The sequence below is a fragment of the Helianthus annuus genome, chromosome 12 (genome assembly GCF_002127325.2).
Source record: "Helianthus annuus cultivar XRQ/B chromosome 12, HanXRQr2.0-SUNRISE, whole genome shotgun sequence".
In the NCBI taxonomy this organism is placed as follows: Eukaryota; Viridiplantae; Streptophyta; class Magnoliopsida; order Asterales; family Asteraceae; genus Helianthus; species Helianthus annuus.
This window is the reverse complement of record NC_035444.2, coordinates 48,560,254-48,573,038: the sequence shown is the minus strand read 5'-3', so window position 1 is coordinate 48,573,038 and position 12,785 is coordinate 48,560,254.

The window sequence follows — 12,785 nt, the reverse complement described above, 5'->3', positions numbered from 1 at the left end:
GTGAGTTCACACAGCCAAGGCATGGGGTTCCCAGGGTGGGAATGGGATTTGATTATTTACTGATACTTATCCGTACTGGAATGTAGTGATGCGATTTGATGAACTATTGAACATACTCCGCTGTAGAACTACTACTAGACTAGTAACACTTATTGAACTGATCTTCGCACACCTGCCAAGGGTTGGCCGCGATATTATGACTGACTTCGCACACCTACCTTTGGAAGGCCGCGAACTGTAATTTACTAATCTTCGCACACCTGCCTGGTAGGCCGCGATACAGGTAAACCTAGTCTAGAATACACGGGATGAACATCCCCCCTAATATCTTCGCATACCTGCCTGGGAGGCCGCGATGGAAACTGATACGATACATGACAAAACGAACGAACATACTTCTACGCACACTAAGCTATTACTGAATTGTTAACTGTGAACTCGCTCAACTAGTTGTTGATCCTCTGTTACATGCCTTGCAGGTCGTTAGATACAGTGAGCTTGCACAGGGAGGAGCAGGTCGTTGTGGAGCATGGATCATGTTTTGAAACTTATTGAACTTATGTTATACATTTGGGTTTTCGTACTTATGCTTCCGCTATACTTATAAACTTTGAATATGTTTTGAACACCTTTCGTATTGAACGATTGGTTTTACATTTATTATACATGATATTAATTACATGTTCGATATGATTGGTGGCTTGATCCTGGTCAGTCACGCTCCCAAGCGGTGATACTCCGCAGGTGGATTTTGGGGGTGTGACAGATTGGTATCAGAGCCATTGGTTATAGAGAACTTGGTTTTAATATGGGAAAACGTTTTTATTAAAACCGGACTATAACCAGAACAGTGCTCTCAACGATCCACAACGACGCTTCGCTCCACGTGCAAGACTCGACATCCTAGGTAATAAGGTTTATGTTTATTACCTACATGCTAGAATTGCATAGAACTTTGCTCGTAATATGCTTACATTACTTTGCTCACTACTTGTTACTGCTTGAGAACACCTATGTGCCTACACTTTTCTGTCATCGCACTACTCGCGAACCATTCATACTTATGCTACCTTTATTGTTCGATCATGTTTGGACGTGTTAACATGACTCAAGCCCAGTTGACGGCTCTCATTAACGAACAAGTTGCTGCGGCGCTTGCAGCCGCACAGGCAGGAGGTATAACCTGCTATTCCAGACCTACCCTAGGATGTTAGATCCTACTCTCGTGACCCAACTCCCGCGCTTAACCTTGACCTACCTTCCTCGCGCAACGGGTCAGAATGCATAGCAACCTGTCTGTACATTCAAGAACTTCATGGACTGTCGTCCAAGCACATTCAGTGGCACAGAAGGAGCAGTGGGACTACTCCATTAAAAGGGAATACTGCACGCGTGATGACATCCACAAGTTGGAAGTGGAGCCTTACCATTTGAAGATGACGGGGTTAGGAATTGATGCATATACGAAACGGTCGAACGAACTGGCCATCTTGTGTCCAACCATGGTGGATCCTCCAAGCAAGCGTATCGAATCGTACAGAGATTCAGAGCCATGCTACATCGGCTAACCTCGACAATATTCAAGACATTCAGCGTCTTGCTCATCGCCTCACGGATCAGGCAGTGGAACAGAGCAGGCTGCCTAGTTGTATCAGCGCTATTACTACCGCTACCACTCCTGCTACTCCCGCTACTCCTAGTGACAACAAGCGGAAATGGGATGGGTATTCCAGCAAGGGTTCAGCTACCGTTCAGACTCAAGCACAGCAGCAGCGCAAGAATAGTGATCACCAGAGCCGAGTCAGCCAACTTCTGGTGGTCAGGGGCAGGGTGGATATCGGGGAATTCACCCAATGTGTAACTAATGCAACAGACACCACGGTGGTTAGTGCAATGAGGGACGTTGCCAGAGGTGTCTCAAGATGGGCCATGAAGCTAAGGATTCAGGAGTCCACGGCCTGCAAATCGGAATCGCCAGCAGCAACAACAAGCAGAAATCCTATGCAAAGAAAAGAAGTTGGAAGACCATCCAGCTGTACGCGACCTTCCTCAGGTGTTTCCTAAAGATTTACCTGGTCTATCGCCTCATCGTCAGGTCGAATCTCAAATCGAGCTCGCTCCAGAAGCAGCACCCATAGCTCGAGCACCGTATCGCTTAGCTCCATCAGAATCGGAAGAACTATCGACGCAGCTACAAGAACTCTTGGATACCAATTATCTGTGAAAAAAAAAAAAAGAAGGATGGCACCTTCAGGATGTGAAATTGATTACCGTGAACTGAACAAGGTCACAGTGAAGAACCGTTATCCTCTTCCACGCATTGACGACATATTCGCCCAGTTACAAGGGTCGAGTTACTACTCCAAGGTTGATCTACAGGCTGGTTATCATCAGCTGAGAGTCCAGGATGAGGACGTCTCCAGGACAGCATTCAGAACTCGCCTGCAGTTTTTCATGAATCTTATGAACAGGGTGTGCAAACCCTACCTTGACAAGTTCGTCATTGCCTTCATCGACGACATTCTGATCTACTCCAAGAGTCAGGAGGAACACGAGCAGCACTTACGTCTTATCTTGGAACTTCTTCGAAAGGAGCAACTGTACGCCAAATTTTCAAAATGTGACTTCTGGCTTCGTGAAGTCCACTTCTTAGGCCATGTGGTGAACAGGGATGGGATCCATGTCGATCCATCCAAGGTGCATTCGATCAAGAACTGGCCAGCACCACGTACGCCAACGAAAATACGCCAATTCTTGGGTTTGGCGGGTTACTATAGACGGTTTATCAAGGATTTCTCGAAAGTCGCTCAGCCGCTTACACTACTGACACAGAAGGGTGTCACCTACCGATGGGGCAACACGCAGGGAACTGCTTTCCAGCACCTAAAGGATATGCTTTGCAGTGCACCTATTCTCTCATTGCCGGAGGGCACAGATGACTTCGTGGTTTATTGTGACGCATCGATACAGAGCCTTGGTTGCGTATTGATGCAACGGGATAAGGTTATTGCTTACGCTTCGCGGCAACTCAAGATGCATGAACGGAACTATACGACGCACGATTTAGAGCTGGGAGCTGTTGTTTTCGCGCTTAAGATATGGCGACACTACCTGTACGGTACCAGGTGCACGATTTATACCGATCACAGGAGTCTCGAGCATATTCTTAAGCAAAAGGATTTGAACATGCGTCAACGGAGATGGGTTGAACTACTGAACGACTACGAATGCGCCATCAAGTATCATCCAGGCAAGGCCAACGTTGTGGCTGACGCCCTCAGTCGAAAGGACACCCTACCTAAGCGCGTGCGAGCGCTACAGCTCACGATTCAGTCTAGTGTTCCTGCACAGATACGAGCTGCTCAGATACAAGCATTGAAACCCGAAAACGTCAAGGCTGAAGCCTTACGCGGCTCAAGGCAACGTATGGAACAAAAGGAAGACGGCGCCTGCTATGTAACGGGGCGTATTTGGGTCCCACGTTATGGCTGGGAAAAGCATCTCCCTTTGGTGGGGTTTTCGTATAATAACAGTTGCCACACCAGCATTCAAGCCGCTCCATTCGAGGCATTGCACGGACGTAAATGCCGGTCACCTCTCTGTTGGGTAGAGGTGGGGGATAGTTAGATTACAGGCCCAGAAATGGTATTTGACACTACTGAACGAATTGCACAGATACGACAACGCATGGCGGCAGCACACGACCGTCAGAAAGCCTACGCGGATAAGCGTAAGAAGCCACTGGAATTTCAGGTCGGGGACCGGGTGTTACTTAAAGTCTCACCCTGGAAGGGTGTGGTTCGATTTGGTAAACGAGGCAAACTCAATCCACGGTATGTTGGACCATTCGAAATCACTGAAAGAATAGGCCCAGTAGCCTACCGATTGAACCTACCAGCTGAACTCGGGGCAGTTCACAATGTATTTCACGTGTCGAATCTGAAGAAGTGCCTGTCAGATGAGACCCTCACAGTTCCTTTAAGGAACTCACTGTCGACGAGCGGTTGCAGTTCGTCGAGGAGCCAGTTGAAATCACGGACCGGGATGATAAGGTCCTCAAACACAAGAGAATCCCTCTTGTTCGAGTTCGTTGGAACTCCCGTCGTGGCCCAGAGTACACCTGGGAACGCGAAGACCAGATGACAGAAAAGTACCCCCCAGTTATTCAGAACCAATGCAACTACTACTGAGGATGAAGCTACCAATACAGAATTTCGGGACGAAATTCCAAATCAACGGGGGGATAATGTGACACCCCAAGAAAACCAGTAATCTTCGCAAACCTGCTCGGGGAGCCGCGATACGATACAGGTAAACAACGTCACACCACCAGCTTCCTCAGTAACTGCATGCTAAATTTCGGGACGAAATTTCTTTCAAGTTGGGGATAATGTGACAACCCGAATAACTATGGTTAGCAATACTTAAAATTCCACAACCATTGGCGTATACTTTCACGTTTGTTGTTTATTTTGTGCACCACTATATGTTTAGGTGTGTGTGATTTGATTGAATAACTATACAAGTAACCGTTAAACAAGTAACCGTTAAACACTAGTATGTATCGTTGAGCTAACCTAGAAAACTAATTTATTTGGGCTGCGAGTTACTTGATATATTTGGGCACATGTATTGGGCCACATTAACAATGGGAACCGAAGCTAAACCAAATAACCCCAGCCCAACTTCCTTGAAGCCCACACGGGTACAAAACTCAATGGGTTTAGCCTATTTGTTTCGAATATATGTATGTATATGCATAGTTGTCATGCATCTCATATTTACACACTTATAACAAACCCTACCTTTCTTTTATTCCAAACATGTGAACGGCAGAAACCTTTCCCCCACATCGAGACAAATCTGACACTTATGGTACACCATCTTATTTAATCAATCGAGGCCACTACCATCTTATTTAATCGAAGCCACTAACTTGTAAGTTCATAATTTGATTATATGATGATTTTGTTTATTTGCAATCGGATCAATAGAATTATAATAGGCTGGGGTTTGGTCGAATAGCAACATGAAATCACTATGCGCTTGTCGGCCATTGTTGATTAGATTAATGATGATGATGTTCATTGAGTGAATGAAATGATTAGCCCACTAACCGATTGTAATATGTGTGTATTGTTGGTATGGAATGATTATATTGGTTAGGGGGTTGGTCCAATCACAAGTGTTGGTTACTATATGGCCGACCATGTGAGGGGGGGTTAGATTGAATTTCATGTGATATTTCTTAATGATGTCGGCCGCTGTTTATTATTTGGTCCAATAACATCATGAGGTGGTTAACAATTTGTCGGCAAGTATGCTTTGAATTGCATGAAGATTGCATATAAGTTGTTGGCTGGATTAGTGTGAAACAACCCCACACTTGTGATCGGTCCAATGGCATAGGACTATCACTTTTATAAAGTCAAATATTATGTGGGTGGGTGAAGTGATAGATGCACATGTTACTAGATCAAGTCACTAGCATGGGGATGTGTTGTGTGAATTAGAAACCCATGAAGTGATTGGTAGGATTGGGGCGGCCAACTAATCTGATTGGTGGGATGGACGGCCCAATCAGGGCCATTGGCATTTATTTGATGTATATTAGTTTCGAGTTATCTGATATATATTAGTTCCGAGTTTTGCTCACACATAACACAAGTCCGAGGTTTATAACCATGCCTTTGTCCGAGTTCTTTTGGTGAGTCTTGGTCCGACCTTTCATTTATGCTTATGTTCGAGTTTTGTAGACACATGTAGTCCGAGTTTCATGGCTTTAAAACCCCTCACACTTTGTCCGAATTTGGTAATGTAATGTTGTTTGAGTTCTATGCTTATAAAAGTTGAATTTGTTATAAAAGTTGATGTGACCAATTGTTATGTCTGTAAGGTAGATAACGCCGCTAAATATGTCGACTGTGCTTCGTATGTAAAGTATATGAATCCCTGCTAAGTCTAGTTGATTAACCCTGTTAACTGTTAAGTGTTAACTGTGTTCTATTCTGCATGATACGATACCGTATGTTACTGTAATTGTTGTGTATTATTGTATGAATGTGCAAGCCATGTCAGGTCGGTATGTAATCAATTATCACACACAGTCGATTGAACACCAAGACTTGTAACCCTAATTGATCTAAAACACTTACGTCAAATCATGTGCAATGTACTTAGGTCGTGTGTGACGGACTAGACGTTTGATAAACCCTAGAGCATAGCATACCGAGCAAACCAAGGTGAGTTCACACAGCCAAGGCATGGGGTTCCCAGGGTGGGAATGGGATTTGATTATTTACTGATACTTATCCGTACTGGAATGTAGTGATGCGATTTGATGAACTATTGAACATACTCCGCTGTAGAACTACTACTAGACTAGTAACACTTATTGAACTGATCTTCGCACACCTGCCAAGGGTTGGCCGCGATATTATGACTGACTTCGCACACCTGCCTTTGGAAGGCCGCGAACTGTAATTTACTAATCTTCGCACACCTGCCTGGTAGGCCGCGATACAGGTAAACCTAGTCTAGAATACACGGGATGAACATCCCCCCTAATATCTTCGCATACCTGCCTGGGAGGCCGCGATGGAAACTGATACGATACATGACAAAACGAACGAACATACTTCTACGCACACTAAGCTATTACTGAATTGTTAACTGTGAACTCGCTCAACTAGTTGTTGATCCTCTGTTACATGCCTTGCAGGTCGTTAGATACAGGGAGCTTGCACAGGGAGGAGCAGGTCGTTGTGGAGCATGGATCATGTTTTGAAACTTATTGAACTTATGTTATACATTTGGGTTTTCGTACTTATGCTTCCGCTATACTTATAAACTATGAATATGTTTTGAACACCTTTCGTATTGAACGATTGGTTTTACATTTATTATACATGATATTAATTACATGTTCGATATGATTGGTGGCTTGATCCTGGTCAGTCACGCTCCCAAGCGGTGATACTCCGCAGGTGGATTTTGGGGGTGTGACACATTAGGATCTGACCAAACACATTTTGTTACCATAGTTGTATAGGAAATAACCTTCCGATGTTATACCTTATGGTCACTTCGTTTAGTTAGTTGTATGATAGGTAGTTTATATGCCTTAGGAAAATGACCAAAACGCCCTTTTTACGCATAATTTCATTTTAAGCATATGTAAATTAAATTTGACTTCTAAACTGATTACGAAACATTATTAGACATGTTAAGGCATATGATACTTGTCATAGGACTAGTTAGGCGGTCCAAACGTGTTTTACGCGAACGACGCGTTAAAGTGGCGTAAGCTACCTAAACGAGTCGTAAAGGGGTCATAAACACTTAGGATAGTTTCCAATTCAGTATGTAGGTTTTGTTAAACCATATCATACGAGTTCCAATACTCATTTGGTTTACGAAACCTCATCCTATCTGATCTTCCGATTTAGGTCTGGTTTATTAACGTAGATACCTATATTAGGTGCCGATTGATTCCGTGATCTTTCTAGCGTTGCTTGGTTGTTATTCAAGACTTCTAAGCTATCTCAAGTGAGTACACAGTCCCCTCTTTTATTGTTTTCAAATATTTTGGGGTGAAACATATGTGCCTACTTGTTACTTTCGTGCTTTTCATCTTTTCATAACATATACTTGCTATGTTCTTTAGTACACATATAGTACATGATTTCATCCTTGTTTTTGCTAAGTATGTTCATTTAGCATACTTAGTACATTATTTTCACATAACATGCTTACATTTGGTATGACATTTGGTTTGTTTAACGGGTTAGAAATACGTTCATTAACACCGATCATGTCGCTCGGTAGTAGGTAGTGGTACCATAGGAATTGACAACTCTTATTCCTGAAATCCTAGGTTTGTTTGGGTAGAAGGAATGACCGAATACGATATACAAAATTTAGATAAACCTTTAACTTGTTAAGGGTGTGTCGCCACAGAAAACACTTTACAAGATAAAAGAAAACATATCTTTGATTTAATCTATGATTTATAAAAGAAAACACTTTACAAGATTCATGACTAACTTTTGCTAAACATTTCTTTAAACTTATAAGTCATGAATCCTATTTTAACAAAACCTATGTATCTCACAAGCATTTTTATGCTGACGTATATATTTTCACATGTGTTTCAGGTGCTATTGTTAGATGATCAAGATGCAAACATAGGATTGGACGAGGGCCTTAGTGACTTAAAACTATGAAAGAAAGTTTAATTTTTGTTATGCTTCTGTAAATTCCTAGACAATGTAAACATTTTAATTAATAAAACAAAACTTCAATTACCATGTGTTATGAAACAATGATTCTATTACGACACTCCCCGACGTTTCCGCCACGGTTGTTGTTTTACGCGTTCGGGGTGTGACAACACTACCATTCATAATGCACTACTTTTTACATTAACAATATTAGAAATGCACATGTGCATCTATGTGTATGAACTTGTTGAGTGATTGGAAGTTGGAACATGAATGGTGTAAGTCCCGTAACACGTGCGGATCGTAACAGAATCGTCGATCCAACCTAGAGTGCGGAATCCCCTAGATTAGATTTCACAGAAAACGAGTAGAACACGAATCACTTTAAACCCGATCTTTATTGATTATCTTCTTAACGATTACAATCAATCAAGATCCTAATTCGTCCAAGCCTTTCTCTTTCGTGAATTCTCTCCAAGTGATTAAGGTGATTAGAAGATTAACCTAAACCCTAATGCTAAGCTTTGTTTATATAGGATAAAGCTTTGCATATGGGCTAGGTCATGGGCAAGGCCCATTTCGCAAACCCTCCCCCATATATGGGTTTGGTTTGGCCCAATCACTCTTACTTCACTATTACAAACTATTACAAAGCTAAACCCGCTAACTGTTTATTGTTTTACTAATTACAAGATATCCAAAGACCAAATCTAGGCTGTTGTCACAAAACATACACCAACAAACTCCCCCTTGACAATAGCTCGCAAAGGTAACTTCAGTCTTCAGAATCTCACAGTCTTTTGGTCTTTTGATAGCTTCAGCTTTAACAGCTTCTGTCAGCAACAGACTCCCCCTAAGCGGATGCATCCAATCACCAAATCTCCAAAACTTTAGCACTTGAGTAAACTCCGGTTCAGCATTTGAATAGCAATCTTCAACTCGACAACATTGTCTGCAATGTAGAAAGGAGCTTCTACCATGCATCCAAGCAAACTCTCATCTTCTCTGCAACTCTTCAGCAACATACAGCAACTCTTCAGCAACACACAGCAACTCTTCAGCAACATACAGCTTCAATTTGTATACTATAAAACAAACATCTCGAGAAACCATAAGAATTTTTCAACAAAAGTTAAACAAATTATTATTATTCAAGAGATTTGTTAAACTGTGTTACAGATTAAGCATTTTCCATTCAGCACCAACACGCACAAATTTCAAACAAAACACCCTATAACCTGCTTGATTTGAAAATTTTTAACTCACTTACTAACACCGTCTCCCCCTATCGATAACAGTTCCTCCTAGAATAACAAGTTTTCCGTTCATTAAGAATTTTTAACAGAAAAAGACACTGTTTTTGTATTTTTGTATTTTCTGAAAGCAAATAAATAACAAGAAACAGTAAACACTCTATTTTTGTGAGAATCACCAGTAAGAAGATCATATCAGCAAAATCAAACTGTTTCACACAATTAGTTAATTCTTTATGTGATGTTTTAGTGAAAAGTAGTTCAAGACGATTACCAGTATGTTTGTCCACTTAAACAAAATGCATGAACATTTCAAGTACCATTACCGTATGATACGTTAAGGTAATTTTAGAATACCGAAATACGAGCGTGTTCCACTTCAGGATGTACCCCCACGATCAAGGTATGCACAAAGATTCATCGTAGTAGGTGAGTATACTGAATTCATCCGTTTTGTATTTCAACGATAGATAATGGGTGAACAGGTCAGTACTTCCGTACAGCAGAGAGACCAAAATATCTTATCGAGGGCTAAGACAGATACCATTTTTGGTACGAATTGTGCATTTTGCACTTATTGAATGACTCTCTTTGAGAGCTTTTTCATTTTCAGGGTTTTGGCATTTTTAGCTCTTTTAAGATATCCTGGGTGTGTCTAGGTCAGCATGTATCTGGATGCAACAGAAGGACACCCATGATATCCCCGAATGAAATAACAGTATAAAGACCCAAAACTTCAGATTTTCGCAATCTATCAACGCAAGAATTAAGGTCATTAAACCATACACCACTGATGTGTTCACTCATACTCAGTGCATTTAGGTTTATATCACTTCGGTAAGTTGATTATTTCATGCTTTTGCCTACTGGTACATCATATGATGAAGCTGCTATCACACTTAAGCAATATTAGGTTCAATTTTAGTGTGACAGTCTAAGTTGCTGATGTACTATCATTTCTCCTTTTTCACACAGTGATAACTCATTTTTGGTTTTCTTTTTTTTATGTTTTTGATTTTTCAATTTTTTTTTTTTTGTATTTTTGATTTTTGAAAAAGCAGTAAACTATTTACAAAAATTCTTAAGAAAAACCAGTTATTCAGGATTCCTCATCCCGTTGAGTTCGACTAAGTGTTCAAAGCGAGCTCGATCAAAAGCGTTTGTGTAAAGATCAGCAAGGTTATCTTCTGTGTCGACTCGATGTAATTTAATTAGTCGCTTTTCAGCATAATCCCGTATAAAGTGATGATGTATGTCAATATGTTTAGTTCTACTGTGCTTTACGGGATTGTTTGTGGTTGAAATAGTGGCATTATTATCTATCATAATAGGAGTACGAGTGAAATCCAAACCGTAATCGCGCATCTGCTGTTGAATCCAGAGAACCTGAGAGCAACAGCTACCCGCAGCAATATATTCAGCTTCACACGTAGAGGTAGACACACAGGATTGCTTCTTGCATTGCCAAGACACGATCCTGCCTCCTAAGAACTGACAACCACCTGTTGTAGACTTTCTGTTTGATTTGCATCCTCCAAAGTCTGAATCAGTGTAAGCAACGAACCTTAAATCACTATCAACTGGATACCACAAACCAAGTTTAGGTTTCCCCTTCAAGTAACGAATAATACGCTTCACTGCTTTCATGTGTGACTCTTGCGGATTCGCCTGATATCTAGCACACAAGCATTCGGCAAACATGATGTCAGGTCTTGAAGCAGTCAAGTACATCAGAGAACCAATCATCGCCCTGTATTGAGTAGGATCAACATCTTCAGTGCTTTCATGATCTGGGCCGAGATTGTGGTTTTCGCAAATGGGTGTGTTGGAAGTAGAGCAATCATTCATTTTGAACCGATCCACAATGTCATACACATACTTCGTTTGATGAATAAACATCCCATCCTCCTTCTGATCAACTTGTAATCCCAGAAAGTAAGACAACTCACCCATAGCGCTCATTTCAAACTTGCTCTTCATCACCTGTTCAAACTCCTTACACATGTTCTCATCAGATGACCCAAAGATGATGTCATCCACGTATACCTGTACCAGCAGAAAATCTTCCTTCTTTCGCTTAATGAACAGTGTACTGTCAATCTGACCTCTTTCAAAACCATTCTTGAGCAGATGTGTAGACAGTGTCTCGTACCACGCTCTGGGAGCTTGATGTAACCCATACAGAGCCTTATCAAGTTTGTACACTCGATATGGATAGTCTGGATCAACAAACCCATCTGGTTGTGAGACATACACCACTTCTTGGACTTTCCCGTAAAGAAATACACTCTTCACGTCTAGTTGGTAAACTTTAAATCCCTTGAATGAAGCAAAAGCGAGGAACAAACGAATTGCCTCCAACCTTGCCACTGGTGCAAACACTTCATTGTAATCAATCCCCTCTTGCTGGTTGAAACCTTTGACTACTAACCGAGCCTTGTTGCGCGTGACAATACCTCGTTCATCCTTCTTGCACCTAAATACCCATTTAGTGCCAATTTCTCTTTCACCTTTCGGAAGGTCCACTAACTCCCAAACCTTTAACTTCGCAAACTGGGCCAATTCCTCTTGCATAGCTTCAACCCATGAATTGTCTTTAAGAGCCATATGAATGTTCTTCGGCTCCTCTTGGGAAATAAAGCAACTATACAAGCATTCATTCACTATCCCAGTCTTCTCAATCGAAACTAAAACCCAGAATTCGCTGCAATGCTTCTTCTAGTCTGAACACCTGCAGTAGGATCTCCAAGAATCATGTCAACTGGATGATCTCTATTTGCTCGTGTAGTAGCAACAGCATCGACTTCCAGATTGTCACCCAGGTTTGATCCAACCTCCCCCTGAATATTCTGATTTGCAAATGGATTAATGAAATCCTCCCCCTGATTAGGTTCAGGTTCACTATCACTTGAATCAGGATCAGCAGCGCCATGGGAAGTTTCCGGAGCATCTGACATATCAACATTCGATCTAGGCATGAACTCGCCTTCATCGTCACCACCAACCACTGTTTGAATCAGCTGAGAATCATCTGCATCAGAACCCTCAGGAATACTAAATGATTTAAAGACACTTTCATAATCATATAATATAGCAGGACCACTCTTGATTGTTGAGGTTTTAGGAAGTAATTTCCACATTAAAAACAACCTCAATTTTACCAGTTTTTAAATTGAAAACCCTTTTATTCGGTGTGCCAGGCACGTAGCCCAAAAAGTAGCCTTCGTCTGCCACCTCACCGAATTTTTGTTTATCTTTGTTTCGCACAATGGTGCAGGGTAATCCAAATGGTTCAAAGCCTGTTAAGTTT